General features: G+C 44.8%; 1 long non-coding RNA gene and 1 pseudogene across 1 annotated transcript; both read right to left on the reverse strand.

Moving 5' to 3' along the window:
* Positions 1-8,537: 8,537 nt before the first annotated feature.
* Positions 8,538-12,058, reverse strand: LOC148866186 (uncharacterized). Its single transcript, XR_016109068.1, has 3 exons — positions 10,052-12,058; positions 9,673-9,949; positions 8,538-9,592 (listed from the first exon to the last, which is right to left on the reverse strand). It is a non-coding gene; the product is annotated as an uncharacterized LOC148866186 (long non-coding RNA).
* A 1,000-nt stretch (positions 12,059-13,058) lies between these two features.
* Positions 13,059-19,167, reverse strand: LOC148866187 (zinc finger protein CONSTANS-LIKE 16-like; annotated as a pseudogene).
* Positions 19,168-20,148: the final 981 nt, after the last annotated feature.

Consider the following 20,148-nt stretch of genomic DNA (forward strand, 5'->3'; position numbering starts at 1 on the left):
CCCATATGCTTGGACAGTTAGACCATTTGACTCACTCAAAATAAAAAAAAAATTGCAAAAAAAAAAAAAAGCTAACCCAGATTATCTTTTAAAACTATTTTAGTATTTTACGTTAATATAAGCATAAATCCATAAATATTATTAGAGTTAACAACGCCCATTCAAAGATTGACCAAGTCAAACTGCCGATTCCTTAGATGTAATGGTCTGACCATCCGGTTTGATCTTAATCTGGCTTCTGGATAAGCATTTCTCCCGCCCAAATACTGTCGTGGGCAGAACGTAACTGCCGAGCTTGTTGAAGAGTTTCCTAACTGTGTAAGCTTTCTCTGCTGCGTAAAAGCGATTACGCGAGTCCCAGATTATCGAAACTATGCTTTCTGCTACAGAAAAGAAGAAAACAGAGCAAAAAGACTTACACAGAGAGAAACATGATCTCGAAGATGGAGAAGGCGACATGGATTAGAGGAAAAACCATCGGCTATGGAAGCTACGGTGTTGTTTCATTGGCCGAAACCAACCACCATCTCTTGCCGCCTGTTATAGCTGTGAAATCGTCTGAATACTCTGAATCTGGATCGATTCGGGAGGAGAGAAAGATTCTTACCCAACTCCAAGACTGCCGACAATTCACTGCTATGGCGAGGATGTCACCGTTGAGGACGGTTTCACCATCTACAATCTGTTGCTTGAGTACGCTTCTGGGGGCAGTTTATATGACCGGATAGTGTGTTCTGGTGGGGGGTTGCCGGAATCGGAAGTCAGGCGCTACACGCGCTCAATCCTCACAGGGCTCAGTCATGTTCACAAATGTGGATTTGTTCATTGCAATATCAAGCCAGAGAACCTTCTGCTCGTGCCCAGCTCGTCTTCTAAGGGGAGGAGTTCTGTCAAGATTGCCGATTTCGGGCTCTCTAAGAGGGTTGGAGAAGATATGCTCTGCAGGAAGGATGGGATGATGTTGAGGACCACGCCTCTGCATGCAGCACCTGAATCGATTAGCTTCTGTGTGTATGAGCCTTGCTCTGATATATGGGCTCTTGGCTGCACTGTCATAAACATGATAACCGGTAAGACTGCCTGGGATTTTCCTCCCGATACTGATGTGGATATGTTCTTGAATGAGATTGGTTTCAAACCCGTTCTGCCTAAGATACCAGAGGAGTTGTCCATTGAAGGTAAGGATTTCCTCAGCTTGTGTTTAACTAGAAATGAGTCTCTACGATAGACTGCAGATATGCTACTATTACATCTATTTGTAGCAGTTGATGATGAAGATGATGGAGTGGAAACAGAGAAATTTGAGTTTGTTAAATCTCCAAGACAGGTGTTTGACTTCCCTCCTTGTGGAGATAAAACAAGGATCTGTGCCGAACCACCTGGTATCACTATTCACTCAAAACCCAGGTTTTGAGTGTAACTGGTATTCTGGATTTGCAGCAGAGAATCAATTCATTGAGCATTGTCCTATCAGTATCAGCACAAATACTCCTCATGAACCACCGGGTTTTGAGCGTAACAGGACTCTCAGAAGAAATAAGGTGGCCTCTCAGTCAATTATGTTGCCTGCTCTAAGTAAAGATGCCATTCCTGAAAAACCAACAAGTTTTGAGTATAACAGGTGTCCCAGAAGATATGCAGCTTTGTCTCAGTTGATCGAGTTCCCTACTATTGCTCTGATTTTTGGTTCTTTTCTTTTGTTGTATATCATCTCATGTAACTTGGTACTTCTTTTAAATTTAATCAGTTAAGTTTTTTTTTTTTTTTTCTACTGTTGGCACAAGCGCCATTCCTGATATACCACCTGGATTTGAGCATTAGTGGTGCTCCAAGGGTCCTGCAGTGGCATCTCATCAGATAACTGGAGGGACTCCTATCAGAACAAGTCCTATTTTTGAACAAACATCAGGTTTTGAACCATGCAAGTCAACAGAGGACAGAGTCCCCTGCTATGCCAAATTTCTCTTCCTGTAGTCTCCAAGGCTTGATTGTATTTATTCAGAATCTGTAAATATAGTGCACGTAAATACATATCAAAAAATTTTATTTATCAATTATTTGCAAATTGTCCATTCACCTGAAATAAATTGGATTTATTTTCACTTTTGTTTGTGGACTTTTTCCTCTGCTTATTCTTATTTTACTAGTTCATTTGCTTTTATTCAACCTACTTTCAGCATTTTGCATGTTTGAGGAAGAGCAATTAGATTGAGTTATAACTGGCTCTATAATCGAAATTACATTCATAAATGCTATTGCTGCAATATTCAACATTGATTGTCATCCAAATGGTTTCAGTTTCTCCTGAAATATGCAATGCTCTGCATAAGTTTGCATGTAGCTGTGTGGATTAGTTTAAGAATTCCATGAGAAGTTATCTCAGATGCTCTTTGCATTTAGCATATATGTGCATGTAACTGTCAAAACATTCTTTGTAAATATTAAAGAAGGTGATCTAAAGAGGTCATTGCTTGGTCAAGTGATCTAATCTGAGGCTGGCATTTATGAAAAATTAGGTCCAAGTTTGAGTGTGGAAACTTTTTGAAAAATATGCTCAAGGTTAGGTCTGTATAGCATACCCCTCCAAGACCCTCCTGAATAGCTTGGACCAACATTAGGTAAGAATTCCAAGTAATTCAGGGAAGAACCTGCTACCATGCTATCTTGGGGCACCACTGATCCACGATCTTACTCTTGTCCCCTCAACGTACCACTAGTGCATTAAAGCCAAATACTGAGGGAGATCGATAAGGATTCTAGCCACCAGGGCCCCATTCGATAAGCCCGAGATGCATCTCCAAGATGCCATCTACTTTACAGAGTTGGCAGAAGACAACAAAACACAGAAAGCCAAAGCAGAGGGAATGAAACTACCGTATCCACCTGAGAGTGAGCCAACAAGAACAATGGGACGTCGAAAGAGAAGCAGATGTGTCCAGATGACAGGGAATGACGAGAAAGAATACTACACAATCGTCAAAGACAATGAGGACGACGAACCATTTATAGCTAAGAAAGCGATCCCTGAGGCATGACTTTTCACTTTGTCTAACGTAGCATTATCGCAGCTTGTATTAAAAAAAATGAAGTTTTTTTAAAGAAACATTCAATTTTAACTTATATTTTCTGAATCAAATATATCTTTTTTTCTTCAAAAAATTATCTTCTTCATTTCTCTAATGGAAGATTCTAAGTCATGTCTTAACCAGTACCATTTCACCACATTGCAAACCAATGTCGCTACGATCTTACTATCAGGAAAAAATCCAACTATTGAGCATGGCACAAAGGTACAACATTAAAATAACATACCAATATAGATACGAATTTCCTACAATTCAAAACAAATAACAACTTGGACAACTTTAGGAGTTAATAAAGGATGCATTGGAATACTGCAATGAAGTCAGAGCACCTCTGAAGTGCATGACGGATTCCATCAACAAGGTCGAGGAGCCATTAGAGGAGATCAACCTAGTAACCGACGGAACAGACAAAAGACCTCTATAAATATCCGCTAAGCTAGAAGCCAAGGATAGAAGAAAACTCATCGCACTTTTACAAGGTAAGGAAGCATCCTTATCGCAGAAACTTTAGAACCCGAAACCGGTCTAACTCGTATTTCTCTAGAAGAATTTTAGGACATATTCGCCTGGTCATACGACTAGATTTCAGGGCTAGACTTAGAGTTTGTCCACCACTCCTTGTGCATAGACCCAAAATTCTAAGCAGTAAAGCAGCCACAAAGGATTTTCAAGACGGAAATAACTTTAAATATCAAAGAGGAAGTCGAGTGGTTTCTGAAAGTAGGCTTCATCAAATCTATAGCTCACCCTCAGTGGCTCGCTAATGTACTTCCGGTAAAGAAGAAAAATGGACAGTTGAGGTTAGTAACTTCCCTTCTAGTTCCTTGACAATAGTACATCACCTAAGCACTAACTCCACCTTATCGCAGATGTTGCGTCAATTTTAGGGACCTAAACAAAGCTTGCCCGAAGGAAGAATTCCCTCTTCCCAATATGGAGGTATTGATAAACTCAACCGTGGGCCATGAACTCTTCTCCTTCCTAGATGCCTACAGTGGATACAACCAAATATTCATGGATCCCACAGATGCACCCCACACCGCCTTCAGGACACCCATAGGGAACTTCTATTACAAGATGTCATTTGGCTTAAAGAACATTGGGGCCACATACCAGAGAGCAATGACTAGTGTCTTCTACAACTTGATCCACAAGGAGATCGAGTGCTATGATGACGACATAGTAGTCAAAGCAAGAAAAAAGGAGACCACTCAAAAGTTCTAAGGAACGCATTCACGAGGTGTAGGAAGTTTAAGTTGAGATTGAACTCACTGAAATGCGCATTCAGAGAACAGTCGAGAAAGTTCTTTGGCTACCGGGTAGATCAAAGCGGGATACACCCAGACAAAAAGCAAGGTTAAAGCCATCCTAAACCTCCTGCCATCAGTGAATGAGTCCCAATTAAAAACCTCTTGCCATTGATGAAGCTAGTCAAGAAATCTGTCGAATTCAGATGGACTCAAGAGCATCAAGATACTTTTGAAGAACTAAAGGTAGCACTGGATAAGGCACCAACGATGTCACCGCCCAAAGACGAGCGAGAGTTCAGAATATATATCGCAACAGGGGCAGAGGCCACAGGATGCCTATTAAAACAGGAAGATGATAACAAAGTAGAATTTCTTATCTATTATGCCAGTAGGCCCCTCAAATCAGTGAAAAAGAATTACTCTCACATGGAGCAATAGTGCCTGGCCTTGGTCTTTGCTACACAAAAATTCAAACACTACATTTTGGGGCAAAAAGTAAAGCTTATCGCACGAAACGACACAATTAAGTTCTTGATGGATAGACCTCCTCTCTCCAGTAGACTCATCAAATGGATGATGTATTTCAATGAATATGCCATAGAATACAAACAGCCTGAAGCCATTAACTGTCAGGCCACAGTAGATCTATTGGCCACTTTCCCCTCAAGCACCGATTTTCCTATATCATATGAGGTCCCTAGAGATACACCCATGGTCGCCCTAGCTAAAGGCAGAGAATGGGTCCTAACCTTTGACAGGAGTAGTATGACCACATCGGCCAGTGTTGGAGTAATCTTGACTTCTCTTGACGGGTAAACTTTCGCCTACTCATTTAAGCTTCAATTCCCCTGTTCCCATAACATAGCAGAATATGAAGCATTGGTCATCGGCCTGATAAAAGCCATAGAATCTGGTGCAAAGAGGATAAAAGTGATCAGGGACGCTAAGCTTGTGATCAGACAGCTCTATAGAAGAACGACAGTGAAGGAGCTAACCATCCTACCATATTGGACCTTGATCCAAAAGCTAGTTCGCAACCTCGATGTAAACTTCAAACATCAAAATAGAGCCAAAAACAGGATTGCCAATGCGTTAGCAACCTTAGGGTTGAAGATACAAGCTAGTCCGGAGCCAATACAAATTACCATCCAATCGGTTAATAAATAGTCAACTTTCACCCTACGAGACTAAGTGGAAGATGAGGGACAAATAATGGTAGATGATTGGAGGTACGAAGTGATACAAAATCTGAAAAGTTAGACCATAGGGACACAGGACATCAAGTTGATCACAAAGTTCCAATTGGTGCATGGAGTACTATATCACAGAGAATCAGATGGTGTAAGGACAAGGTGCTTAGGCAAATCAGAGGCAGAGGAGATATTGCATGAGGTTCATAGAGCCATTTGTGGGGATGTCACAAGTACCCTATTCTGCAAACTGTAACGGATAGGGTATTACTGGCCTACGATGAAGTGAGACTCAACTAAGATACAAAGAGAATGCGATAAATGCATCCCACAAACAGATAGTAGAGAAATTTTAGTGGTTTGCGATGAGGACTGGAGGAGGGTGTACATAGAATACCTGTAGGAACACACACTCCTCAATGATATCCAACTATGGAAAAAACTATTATCTAAGGTCAAAAGGTTCTACCTCCAAGATGGAGTCCTTATAGGAAGTTGTACACAGGAAAACCTCTGTGTTGTTTAGCCGGTGAAGAAATCAATGAAATCCTAAAAGAAACCCATAGCTTTGAAACCGCAGCCCACCAAGGCCAGCTCGCTCCACACAACCACAACCTACATCTGGGCTTCTACTGGCCAACTGTGATGGAAGACACATTGCGGCATGTGTGCAGATGCCACAAATGCCAAATCCACAGCGAAAGGATACACAAGCCTACCAACAGACTGCATCCGGTCATCACACCCTAGCCACTTCACACTTGGGGGGTAGACCTCATAGGAAAGATACACCCACCCTCTAGGGGGTACTGTTTCATCATTGCAGCCACAGACTACTTCACCAAGTGGGCAGAAGCCATTCCCTTGCAGCGAATCTGTGCAGCCAACATAGCAAACTTCCTATGACAGAACATTGTCCATAGATTTGGGGTACTGATGCGGATACTTACTAATAACGGCCTGTCCATCAAAAACTAGGAAGTTCGTGACCTCCTAGGGAAAACGGTGCAAAATTAGGAACATCTACAACATATTACCCGTAGGGCAAGGGTCAGGCAGAGCCCACAAACAAGACGTTATTAAGAATGTTGAGCAAAACAATGGCCGACAATCAAAGGGATTGGGCAAATAAATTATCGAAAACACTCTGGGCTTATCGCACATCCGTTAGAAAAAGTATACAGGCAACACCCTACTCATTAGTCTATGGTCAGAAGGTAGTACTCCCAGTAGAAATAAAAGTCATATCTACCAGAGTAGCTTTGGCGATGGGGAAGAAAATCAGGGAAAAAGACATGAATGCATTACTCGCAGACAAACTCGAGGTAGTCGATGAAATCAGAAATATAGCCTCTCAGAAACATAATAAGTACAAACAAGTCCTATCTACCAACTTCAATAGACATTTAAGGCCAAGGAAGTTTAAAGAATGAGACAAAGTATTAAAGACAACTCTCAAAATTCACAGGGCAAATCTATAGGAAAGTTCGCCCCTACATGGGAAGGTCCATCCTTAGTAAAAGAAGCCCATAGCTTAGGCTATTATGTATTAAAAACCATGGACATAGGCGAAGATGATGAAACCATAAATGGTTACTGGTTGAAAACTTACTTTGATTAGCCATGTATGATATTTTATATGAGTCTTTTATGAATAAGTGTGCCTATTTTATGAATAAATCTATAATATTTTACATGAGATTCTTATGAATAAATGTGTCTCTTCTATGAATAAATCAATAATATTCCACATGAATCTTTTATGAATAAATGTTTTTTATGAATAAACATGCTTCTCTTATAAATCTATGATATTTCACACAAATCTGTTCTTTGCTTCACTGTTCTTTTGATTTGCGATAAAGTCTCATATTATGATAGCGATAAAGCTATCAACCAGAATACATGCACTTGCATTAATTCCCACATGTATCATACATTCGCCTACATATACACCTTGTTTATGATCGCACATCCTGTTCCATCATGTCTACAAAGCTCTAGAAACCCCGGATAGGCAAGTAAGTCTCGGCACCCCAGGCATTCTACAAAGCACTAGACACCCCGTGCAAGCAACTAATCTCCGACACCCCAAACATTCTACAAAGCCCTGGACACCCCGGGTAGACAAGTAAGCCTCAGCACCCCAGGTATTCTACAAAGCCCTAGACACCCAGGGCAGACAAGCAAGCCCTGGTACCCCAAGCATTCTACAAAGCCCTGGACACCCTAGGTAGACAAGTAAGCCCCCGACACCCTAGGCATTCTACAGAACCGTGGACACCCCGGGCAGACAAGTAAGCCCCAGCACCTCAGGCACAGATAAAGCCTTGGGCAACCCTAAGCATAGTTACAGCCTTGGAAACCCCAGTCATGGACATTAACCCCATAGTCACAACTCCGTATATAACCATTGGGGGTTTTGCTAACAGCAAGCACCTCCATTATCCATTGCACTAAACCAAGCGCCCACCATACATATCATGAAGAGCCTCACTGCTTTAAGGTATGGTAACACGTAGAAATACTTTCATATTCCTTGACAGGTGACAAGTGGTTTCAACACAAGCATAGCTACATAAAGAGTAGCCGGGCAATTCCCCACAGTCGGCACTGCTCAACTTCTCTAAAACAACTTGCGATAAAGCGATGCTACGCTTGTGTTCGGTTACAACAAAATGACTCTACAATTGCCATTCAATCGCGACAACATGACATCATAATTTGCATCCAATCACGATAAAGTGCCACAATTATTTGCTTCCGATCACGACAAGACCCAATTCGCCAACCCACGCTTATCATTGTATCCATAATGTGCGATAAGCATACATAACAAAATAGAATCATGTGTTTCGGACCTCTTGAGGTCCCAGTCGCACACCGACATTCCCAAACGAACAATAAAACACAAGGGTTGCCACACTAAAGTTACCTCAGCACGTTGCGATAAACTCTACCACAAAAGAATTACCCAATGCATAAAGTAAGAACAACATTTCACACCATCATTGGAAACTCTATCAAAAGAATGATTTTATTATACAAAAAACCCAGAAATAGTCTGTTACAACAATTTCACTAGTCACTTGGTCCACTCCTCACGAATAGCCGCTATGGTATCCAGCACCCTGCTAGCTTCCTCATACTTCTTCAGGGTCTCCAACTCCGCCTTGTAGTCTTTGAGGATCCACTCCTGTCATGCACACTCTTCCCTCAGACCCTTGATCTTGTTCGTGACCCTAGAGATTCCTCTCAACAATTTTCCGGTGCGCGCGAACATCCTTCTTAGAACGAAACCTTCCATATGGTATGCGCTATTACCACAACTCGCTGCTCGATTTGGGTCATGAAGAAACCCATCGTTGAAAATGCCCGACACACATCAAACCAGCAGGCAAAGTTGGCCCACGACAAATTCTCAAATGTGTGACACATCACACGACTCATCAGGGTAGCAATAGTGTTAAGAGTGGGACCCACAACCTCGGGATGCAGCATCCCTTTTGGAAGCCACCCCGCGCAAATCGCAGTTGGCACAAACTCAACAACTGCGTTAGAAATATTATACTGTAGGATTTGGCCCTGAACCAGCACCGACTCCACTACCAGTAAGTGCAACAAAGGGATACTGTAGTGGTCGCAATACTCCAATAGTTCCCGTCGTATCTCAAGCAACTCCTCTTCGTACGACAACTACTTGGAGGGAAAAATAAAGCTGGGATTTGCCTCCTCATCCTCTGAGTAACTCTCCGCCTTAGCCAAGACCTCAGGAGCCACAGAGTCATTTGCCCCTGTTTGCACAGAAACATCCCCGGTGGTGCTACAAGCTGTAACAGGGGATTGAGGCTCAACAAGAACCGCACCACCCATGCTTTCGGGGCCTTCAGCATCACCAATGGCCGCACCAAAAGATTCCACACAATCGTTCGCCGCTCCCGATCCATAGCAACCGTAGATTCGATGTTGGGGGGCTGCATTGCCCTTAACTCCTCGACCAATCGCCTGAAGAAAGGAATGTCTGGCACACCGATTGGATGTTCAGGGAGGGGTACCTGCGATAAAGCTGGATACAAATAAGTCAGATTAACAGCAATAGCTATAAGTCACATAACGAACAGCTAATCAAACACAGTTGCGATTTACCTCTTGATCCACTCCACCGACGCCCCAGACATCCTCGCCAAGCTAAGCTTCATCATGGTCAACCTGCCTCAAAACAAAAGACTTTTTTTTTTTCTTTCTTTCGATCAGTTTTCACAATACATACCCACGATAACAATACCAAATTCAAATTTGAAGCACGCGCTTAAGTGCTCACTAAACTCGCTTCGGCAGAAGGGGCGACCGGAGCCTCTGTCATGTGCTCCGGAGTCACCACCCGAACCTCTGCGTCCACATGTATGCCATCACTCTCTGCCGACTACAAGAAGGAAAGGGCAAATAACATTAGCATAGCTCCTAACCAACATAACATAAAATAGAAAGACAGGGCATGAATTGAAAAAACTCCCCAAATCATCACCCCTAGGACCTCGCTTGCGGCGAGGGGGGACCTTCCTCTTCATTCGCCCACTAGAGAAACAGATGATAGCACCCATCGTAACCAGTACCCCCATTGACCTTATGGCTGCCACAGTCCCACCCACAACAATTGGAGCCGGGGACTCCTGACCCCTCACGAACTTGCGATGAGGCCGCAAGTGAGGACTATGGTGCCCTATCAGAATAAAACAAGCGGGGCACCCTTGCAGATGTAGCTCTATTCACTAGAGGGGGATGGGCTACACTCCCCTTCATCGGTAGTCGGTCGCTTTCCGGCACGCTTGGACGACGACCTCTTTGGTGGATTGGGACAAACAAAAATTCCATCACCCCTCGAACAATGTGCAAAGGTATGACAAATGGAGAGACTTATACACTTGCACCCTACCATATCCAGCCATCAGAAACCGAGCACACCCATGGAAAGCACGATTGTGGTGCTAGACCCTAAAAACGTCCTCGTCGAAAGTCCTCAAAAATTGGGCGCCAATGTTGTCATACCTGAATTGCCAGAGCACTCAATCTAGATGGTAGACGGAGAGCTACGCCTCACTTGAGCGATCCAAATAATCAACACCACCAAGCCACAAAATTAACCATGCCATACTCGCGATAGCACTTCCCATGTGAAGAGGACACTAATTATCCCCACCTTCGGGGACAGGCACGCCAACACAGAACGGCACAGAGTGGTTTACTTCTGAGCATATGGCCTCCACAGTAATTGTCCAGGGAGGCCAACATCATGCTAATCTCGCTCATTTTAAAGCTTTTGTGTCGTTTTTCTTGAAGCCATCGCTTCCCCTATAGACCTCAAAAACTTTTTCCTCTGACTCATCACCATTGAGAGTAGCAACATGTAGACGGAGAGGACGCAGACTCCGTAGTTTCACATTGTGCTCAAACCGCTTATAGATAAACATCCAAATAAAAGGCACGAAAATATAGCTTACGCGCTTCCTGCAGTTGGGGTCATTAAGTTGCTGCATAATATCGTCCAGCTGCTCATATAAATACCCAAGGAACACTGATGCCAGCAGAAGTTCATGCCCGCTAGCAGTAAGGACGGCTAGGGGAATTAGGACAATGCGGAGACCATAACCCGGTATCCCCGGGAACTGGAAATGGGAGAACACATAGAGGATGTAAGCGGCAAGATGACATTGAGAGCCCACACCTCGCACCATAACATCCCAATCATCATGGAATTCGAACCAATATGCCATCCATTGGTCCAATGGCATCTTACCCCGAGAGGTGGATTGGTCCACCAATGCTTTGTAGGGAGAACTTCCCCAAGAAGCCATTCACACAACCCCTTGAACTCTGCAAGGATGGATTCAACATGTTGTAAATGCTACACAGACACGACACCCCCAACTGGCAGCGCTAACAATGCCACCACATCCTCCACTATTATAGTGAATTCCTCAAATGCACCCACTAAGGTGTGGGTACGAGAACACCTTAAGTATTAAGGTGTCCTACATACTTAATACCTTCCCGACCCTAGAGATCAGTGTAGCGACCCACAAATCTAAGGCTCCTGGCATCTTAAAGCATCCAACAGTACATGGGGTTCTCGAGAATGTATTGTTTCCAGGTAGCATAGTTGGTGGGAGATCTTGAAGCATCAGTCCAAGACTCCTGACACTTGTAGGACATAGAAACCTCTGTAGTGTCGTAGAGGCACATTAATTCTGCGCCGGTGATGATATCAAAAAAGCTACCTTCACCCCGAGACACAAGCACAGGAGCTAAAAACCCCTACCACCATCAACGACCATGGCCGCCTCCCGCTCCACCAACAACGATTCGGTGTCGATTTGCCTGACGAAGTTAGTAAAGGAGTCTGAATTCCCTTGACGAATGGCCATGGAGGCAGACGGAGCACACAAAAAACATGAAGCAAGAAGGAAGGAAAAGGGTCTTTCGAGAACAACTCGAGGATTAATTGATTAGGTAGAGACAATAACAAGAGCTGAGGAAGGAACAGATGCGGTCACTCTTCCCCATTTTATAGTGATCTCCCACTTCTACACGCATGGAAGACCGAACAGCGTCGGAGAAGACAACAAGATGTTTGTGCAATACCTAAAACAATGCTTAAAACAAAGAAAATTACCCGAATACCCTTCCCAAAGCGGGATCAGCGATGCGCATTTAATTCAAATGAATCGCCACGTCAATAACTGCCACGGATCGTATCAAATATCGCATTTGCCCCACATGTGCGATTAAACTGCAATGATTTCAGGTCGACAGTTGACAGGCCACCACCAATTAGTGCCACATGGATGTCCCAAATAAATCCCGCAGTCCTAATCAATCACCAAACGCCGACAGGAATCCAAATCGGGTATCATCAACAAAAAGATAAACACAGTATCGATCTGGATGTCAAACATGGAAGGCCACCACCTACATGTTATTTCCCCCTCGGTATGTTAACAGTTCGATAAGGGCAAACGGAGTAAGTATACAAAGAAGCCCTTTGATTTTATTCAAAACTGTTTTACATCATTAAAAACAAAATACAGTATTTACAGAGCGGCCCACTCATCCCTCATTGCTTCCATATCCTCAAGCAGAAGTCTCCAAGCTTCATATGCTGTCAATTCACCCACCTCCGCTTCGTTCTCTGCCACTAGTTGGCGTTGGCGAGCTCGCGAGCCTCTCATTAGCATTAGCCAACCTTGCTTCCGCAACTTCTAGATGAAGGTGCACGTCCCTCAGAGACCGCCCATAAACTAACAACGACCCCCAGGACCGGCCCTCTAGAATACATGCGCTAGTAGGATGATGCGCTCTTTAATATCTGTGACGCGAAAACCGATCGCAGAAAAGCTTTCACAAGTCCTTAACCACTATGAAAGGACTAACCATGACATTTGGTCGGGAGGGAGGTTCATAATCTCAAACATCACCGTCACAAGAGTATTCAATGTTGGACTAACGATGAAGGAGGGAAGATTGAACAGCGACAGTCAGCCAAAGCGGATAATCGCCTCTACAAACCTCACTACCGCCCCTGTCACTACAAATCTGTCACCCAGATGAGCGCCACAGACAGGAACCCCACCGATAGCCTCATATCCCAAAAGAGCTATTGCATTTTCCTCACAATGCTGCATAAGCAGCTAACGAACCAGGGCATGCTCCAAAGACAGCGCCGACCCCGCCAGAGATGGCGAATTAGAGCCCATAGACTCGTTGATAGCCATCTACGCATCGTTCTGATTAAGAGGCATCACTAACCACAAATCATAAAGGGAAAAGGAGCACTAAGACAAGAAAGATATATCACAGACAATGATAAGAAACAAGACACACCGCACCCTTTTATAAACAGCCTACAACCCGATGAGAAGGAACTGAGCAGGCACACCCAGACGAATCGTCACGAAAGGCAACATGACACATCTCATAAATATGCCCCAAAAGAAAAAGAGACATCGTGCAACACTTACCGAGATGTAATAATGCACTTAGTGCCGTCATTTAAACACCAGAGACCCAATCGACACACACCCAACCTCTTACACTAGAATCAGCCATATGATAAATACAACCAAAGCCTACTCATCAATTACCCCTAATGCCCACCGTCAAAAGGTTGCACTCATTATTATTATTGTTAGCATTATCTTTTGCTAATTTTCTTCCTATGATGAACAGTTGGGGGCTAGAGCACAAATCAGATTATAACAAGCCGCCAAACACGAGCGCAGGGTGCATGCGATCAACACAGAACCACAAATCAGGCAGAAACACCAGACTCAACACACACAAGCGAGACTACCGCAAAACCCAAAGACGAAAAAGGCAATATACTTATCAATAAGCTCCCGCTTGCAGGAGGGATAATGTAGGTGTGTACAGCTTACAGATTCTCAAAGAACACTCGAGTAATACTATAGAAGCATTTACGAGCTGGTTGCAATTAACCCCATGCTGCGATGGACTTGCGATGACCCACAAGGCTTTAAGCAAAGCTTCGACAAACCCATGGCTCATCAAGTTCAGTTAACGTTGGAACCTAAATGAATCTCAGAAAGACCTGTCCAAGAGACCTAAACACACCTAAGTATATGATGAAGCCACACCTGTTATAACGTGTGATGAACTCACAACCTACTAGCCCGCTTTGGATAACAGGATAAAAAAGCTAGTAGGCCAAGCCCATGGTGAGTCCTGGGTGTGTTCCAAGACGGCAAAGGGCTTTGCAAGCCTCCACGTAGAGCTAACGAAATACCGACCGCCGAATGATGACATCATCGTTGCCACATATGATTAGTTGTGACTCGAAAAGGTAATAACACACGTGAGTAATAAGGAATCTCAATGATAGGGAAAGCCAATCCTTGAGAAGATCCTCGTGAAACACGTGGCGATACCTCAGTAGTGCACCCAATAATTGATAACGAATTAAATATTCCCTTCCCCGATATAGAGCAAATATCTTAATCCCCTACCTTTTAGGATCTAGGGACCTCCTTCATAAATAAATATCCTCGTAACATAAGAACTCATCTGATCCTAAGCATTTGTCACTGATATTCTCGAATATCCACAACCTTCTCATTCCCTAGACCCTCTTAACAAAAGACTTTCACTTCCCTTAACCTTCGAGGCTTCTCTTCGTCTTTCAAAGAGATTGCTTCCCAACTTAGCCTCATATCCCCATCTTACACCTCCTTTTTGGGGGAGTGAGAAGAAAGGTGGTGTGGGCCCCTCATATGGGCTGGACCCACACCCAACACAACCCAATAACCTCTTTAGCATCATGTGCAATCCTCTTCCTCTTATGACAAACAGTGCTTCCCTCATAGTGATCCAACCCTCTGATGATAAAGACTAATTGGGTTGGGGCCTTTCCTTGTTACATAAGCTGTTGGCAAGTGAATCTAATGATGGCAAATTAGCGCAAAGAAAATCAAATGAACTTATAGAGATGGAACAAACCTAACTCCAGCTAAAACCTTATCCATTTCTTCTTCACTCGTATCAACCACCTCAAGAACACAAAGGATGTTTTGAGAGCTTATCAGCCGTCCACCTAGGTATTAGATGTTATGCCAAAGCTTCCTATGCCAATGATCTCTCCTCATATCCATGTTGTAACCTCCATGTCTACCATTTGGGTAATGTCTCTCCTGCAGAGTCTTTTCTCTCTGGCCTTGCTTGTTGCTTAACTCTCTAAATTTGCGTTTCTTTTTTCGAGAAATAGACAGAAACCCAGTTCAAACAGGCAACAGAGATCTTTCCTGGATTGAATTGATTTATATTTGGTAGGAAAGAGAAAACCAACGGTTGAATTAGCATCAGTTAACCCATAGGGACAAACGTCAGCTTTTATATTACTAAAATACCTTGGTAATGCAAGATTATTGATTAAACCCTTTTAATTGTCTAAAACCTACCATCAGTTTTTCTGAATTCTCTTAAACCCATCACAATTTTTCAAAATGTCAAAAACTCACCATGTCATTGAGATTATTTTATTTTCTAAAACTCACCATCCCTTACACCACCGTTAAAGCTGAATGACGCAAGTTGTCCACGTTAGTCTAAATGAATATTTTATCACTAAACTGCCATTGAATGGTCACTCAACCTGTTAAACAAATTTTTTTAACTGAAATGCCCTTGGGCGCCCAAAATGGCATAGCAGGCCGAGTGAGCGGAGTGTAGAGACCGGAGAGTGTACTCTGAGAGAGAGTGAGAGAGAGAGAGAGAGGAGAAATTCGTAGCAGCGAGTTTCAATGTTGTTTTTCTCGTCGTCTCCTTTGCTTTACATCCGTCGTTCTGTCACGGGGGTAGTTCTACAGCGGAAGAAACCCGTGCGGTGTCCTAGCCAAGGCAAGCCAGAACAAACCTTTATACGCATAAAGGCTAGGAGTTGCCCGATGGGATGGCTCCACCAAAGTCAGAAGAACTGGATCATGACCTCAAGTCCAATGGTCGGGGCACTCTCCTGGCTCAGACCGGTCCATGGGAGGTGCCGCTTACGTGCTAAAGGGGGACAACCATAATGCAAGGCGACCATGCGCCGATGTTGTGACTTGGCACCGATGTGATGGGACTCCTGTATGCCGATGATGACAGGCACCTGTGTGCCATGATGATAGGCAACCGCTTGGGCCGAAACACACCCGTGCGCTAGAGGCAAAGGAATAGCTCACTCAGCTTGGGCAAGGGACTGGCGTGGTGAAGGGTCATGCTTGAGCCAAGCCCGCATGCCAAGCCTCCCTTGAGTATCGGTAGCGCAATGCCGGTCCAACACTGTCCCCATGAGCAAGTGTGTGCCCATGAGGAACCTTGGTAGCCATACTAGCCGTTAACCAGGGCCGCCCCGCAAGGGGATGATGGTCTAGGAGTGCCAAGGTTAGGCACCCAAGGAAGTCGACCACCCCTCCTCAAAGAGTACGATAAGCTTCTGGTGGTCTGCCTGAAGATGACATCAGTTCTCCCAAAAATCTTACAGGCGAAAATGATGGGCATGTCCCTAACGTAAGCCTGCCAAGCGTAGACAAGGCTAAGCCTGTGTCAGACCGTCACAGGCTCCCCCACTCAATCCATTGTCGACCTCGACAATGGTCTTCACGTGAATGCGCGTTTGTGTCCCGCGCCATCCACTTCTCCACCAGTTCCAGGGCTCACATGGTCAACCCGGGTCTTGCCTATGTTGGTGTCCATTTATGGGGACGAAACCATTTCACCATGCCAGCCTGCCTGGACTTCACCCCCACTATTGAGGTTACTCAAACCGCGCAATGGCTATGCTGTTGAACTGTGAAAGAAGGGCCCTCGAAGAAATGTGTGTGGTGCTTCGTGGAAGTCCGCCCCATGTATCATCTTACCTCAAGGCTCAACCGTATTCTTGGTAGCTTTTTAGTGATGCTACCGAACGCACTGATAGGTCTACTCCTACTGTTGGCGATAACCTAGGTACCCTTTCACCATGTTGGACTGTAGACTTCACCTCGCCGATTCGGGTTACTCAAACCTAGCCATGGCTTATGCTCTCTTGGCCCTTGAAACTATGCTTCGCCTCGCCGGCTCGGGCTACATCTTCACTCTGAGGGGGCCCCACCGCTGATGCTTCAAGGAGACCTGACCGCAATCTGTGTGAGTGTGGCAACTTTTACCCATGAGTTGTCGAACATGCACTCGCCTTGTGATGAGCTTTTGCTGCTGCAAGTGTTCAACCTGAAAACTGAGCATGTCCACCTAAAACTTTGCCGGTGTAGGGGTGCCCATGCTCCAACGGCTAGCGCAACAACATTCCTAACAAGGCCCACGCGTATGCCCCCGCATGAGGACAACAACCAATGCGTCTGCACCCGCAAGGGAAGCTGTTTTAGGGTCATTGGATTGGGAACGCGAACATTGAATGGCCTCTTTCTAGGCCTGATAAACAATCTGCTCAGACGGTGTACCCACATTCCTATCAAGGCTCATGCGTCTGCCCCCGCATGAGGACAACAACCAATGCGTCTGCCCCCAAAAGGGAAGCTATTTTAATGTCATTGGAATGGGGACAAGAACAATGAAATGGCCTCTTGCCAGGCCTGATCTGAATTCTGCTTGATCCTGGGTGGAAGTGCCTAGGGACCGCACCCCACAAAATGTTGCTTGTCGAAATGACCGCTTCAACTGGCTCTGGGCTAATCTGTTGAAAACCAACTGCGGCTGCAATTGGCCAACGTGCTCTGATACCAACTGTCATGGGGATAGTTCTACAGTGGAAGAAACCCGTGTGGCGTCCTGGCCAAGGCAGGCCAGGACAAGCTTTATACGCATAGAGGCTAGGAGTTGCTCGATGGGATGGCTCCACCAAAGTCAGTAGCACTGGATCATGACCTCAAGTCCAATGGCCGGGGCACTCTCCTAGCTCAGACCGGTCCATGGGAGGCGCCGCTTACGTGCTAAAGGGGGATAACCATAATGCAAGGCAACTATGCACCGATGAGGTGACTTGGCATCGATGTGATGGGTCTCTTGAATGCCAATGATGACAGGCACCTATGTGCCATGATGATAGGCAACCGCTTGGGCCGGAACACACCCGTGCGCTAGAGGCAATGGGATAGCTCACTCAGCTTGGCATGCGGGCTTGGCTCAAGCATGACCCTTCACCACGCCAGTCCCTTGCCCAAGCTGAGTGAGCTATCCCGTTGCCTCTAGCGCACAGGTGTGTTCCGGCCCAAGCGGTTGCCTATCATCATGGCACATAGGTGCCTGTCATCATCGGCATTCAGGAGACCCATCACATCGGTGCCAAGTCACCTCATCGGCGCATGGTCGCCTTGCATTATGGTTATTCCCCTTTAGCACGTAAGCGGTGCCTCCCATGGACCGGTCTAAGCCAGGAGAGTGCCACGGTCATTGGACTTGAGGTCATGATCCAGTGCTACTGACTTTGGTGGAGCCATCCCATCGGGCAACTCTTAGCCTCTATGCGTATAAAGGCTTGTCCTGGCCTGCCTTGGCCAGGACGCCGCACGGGTTTCTTCCACTGTAGAACTACCCCCGTGACAGTTCGTCACCATCATGGTTGCTCCGGTGATCATTTTCTCCTCTACTTCGTCCTCGGCAGTTGTTGGTGAGTCATAGTCAAAGTTCAAGTCTAGTGTTTCCCTGGCCTTGTCGTGCGCCGCTTCCACTTCAACATGGCATTCTACGGCAGCTTCAACTTCCTCCTCTTCAACTTTCACCCTTCCACTACCAAAGCAGCAGTCTGTTTTTTCTTCATCTTTACAATCTAATAGTCCCAAACCCTCCATGCCGAAAGAGTCCTCGTCGAGTCCTTTTTCCTAATAAAGTCTCAACGTCGGCGGCGAATTCTGCAAGGTCCGTACCAGAGGGAAGAAACCCAGGCAAGTTATCCATATCCCCCGTTACATCATGACCTTCATGAAGGAAGGCCTTCGTTCCAGTACCCACAGCTGCAGTACTCAAATCATTTGCACTCATCGGTGCTTCGTTGGATGTGGCGGGCGTGCACAATTCAGTGACAAAGGGATCGAATATGGGAACCCAATAAAGAAGTTGCTCTTCATTCTCGTCTAGTGAGGCCTCTTCGCTGCCCATTGGTATTGGTTCTTGATGATCAGTGTTGGATTTTAATCTCATTAGAGATTAAATCTAATGGGTTTGATTGGTCAATTACATGAGAAATTGCACCTGCACACCTGATTGAAAATTTAGTTCTTCTCTTACAAAACCCATTTTAAACTTGTCTCACATTGAAAAATTATAAGTTTTGCTTTCAGTATTTTAATAGGAACTTATTTACACTCCTTAGAGGAGAGTATGGAGGTTTGATACCAAGTAATGTGCGCGCGCGTATCTGCGGTGCAATGAGGCGCTTTAGAGGTGCACTTTGCTCGCACTCTGTGAAAGGCGGCTTTGGTTCTAGTGCTTTATTATCGTTGATCACCGTTGATGAGATCAACAATGACCACTATTAACTATTTTTTAAACTGTTACAATGTTTGAAATTGTGACTGTTCAAGGTGCCCTCTCTGAACCAACACCTACCTTTTCTTTATACTTCTTCATAAACTATTTAAGGAGCATGAATCAGACTCCAAAAACATAAAATTTCGAAATTCACTCTCTCTCTCAGTTCAGTCTGTTACAGTTTCACAGAAGGTTTCTTCAGAGATTCTTCAACTTTGCTGGTTGCATATTCTCGCCCAAGGCTCTGTTGTATCCTGGGAACAGATTTGCTTGTAACCCAACAGCAAATTCAGTAAAACTAAGTGGAGGCAAATAACGTTTTAAAGACAGTATCTTCAGACGCGCCTCAGAGCTTTTCCTCCAAAATTACAGTGACCCCATTCTTCCAACAATCAGTACTCTTGGGTTGCTACAGTACAGTTGGCTTTCCATGATGAGGGGTTCTCACCTTGCCTGTAAAACCCTGGTGCCACACCGGTATAGAATTCTCAACCAAGGAATCATCGTTAGGCGTGAGAGATGCAGTCTTGAGTCGAACCTTTCCATGTCGTCGTGCTAATGAGTTCGCTGAGTGGACTAAAGCATCACAAGCTTGAGAGATGCATCATC

Source organism: Nelumbo lutea, chromosome 3 (genome assembly GCF_056320005.1).
Source record: "Nelumbo lutea isolate HS-2025 chromosome 3, American lotus-T2T, whole genome shotgun sequence".
NCBI classification, from domain to species: Eukaryota; Viridiplantae; Streptophyta; class Magnoliopsida; order Proteales; family Nelumbonaceae; genus Nelumbo; species Nelumbo lutea.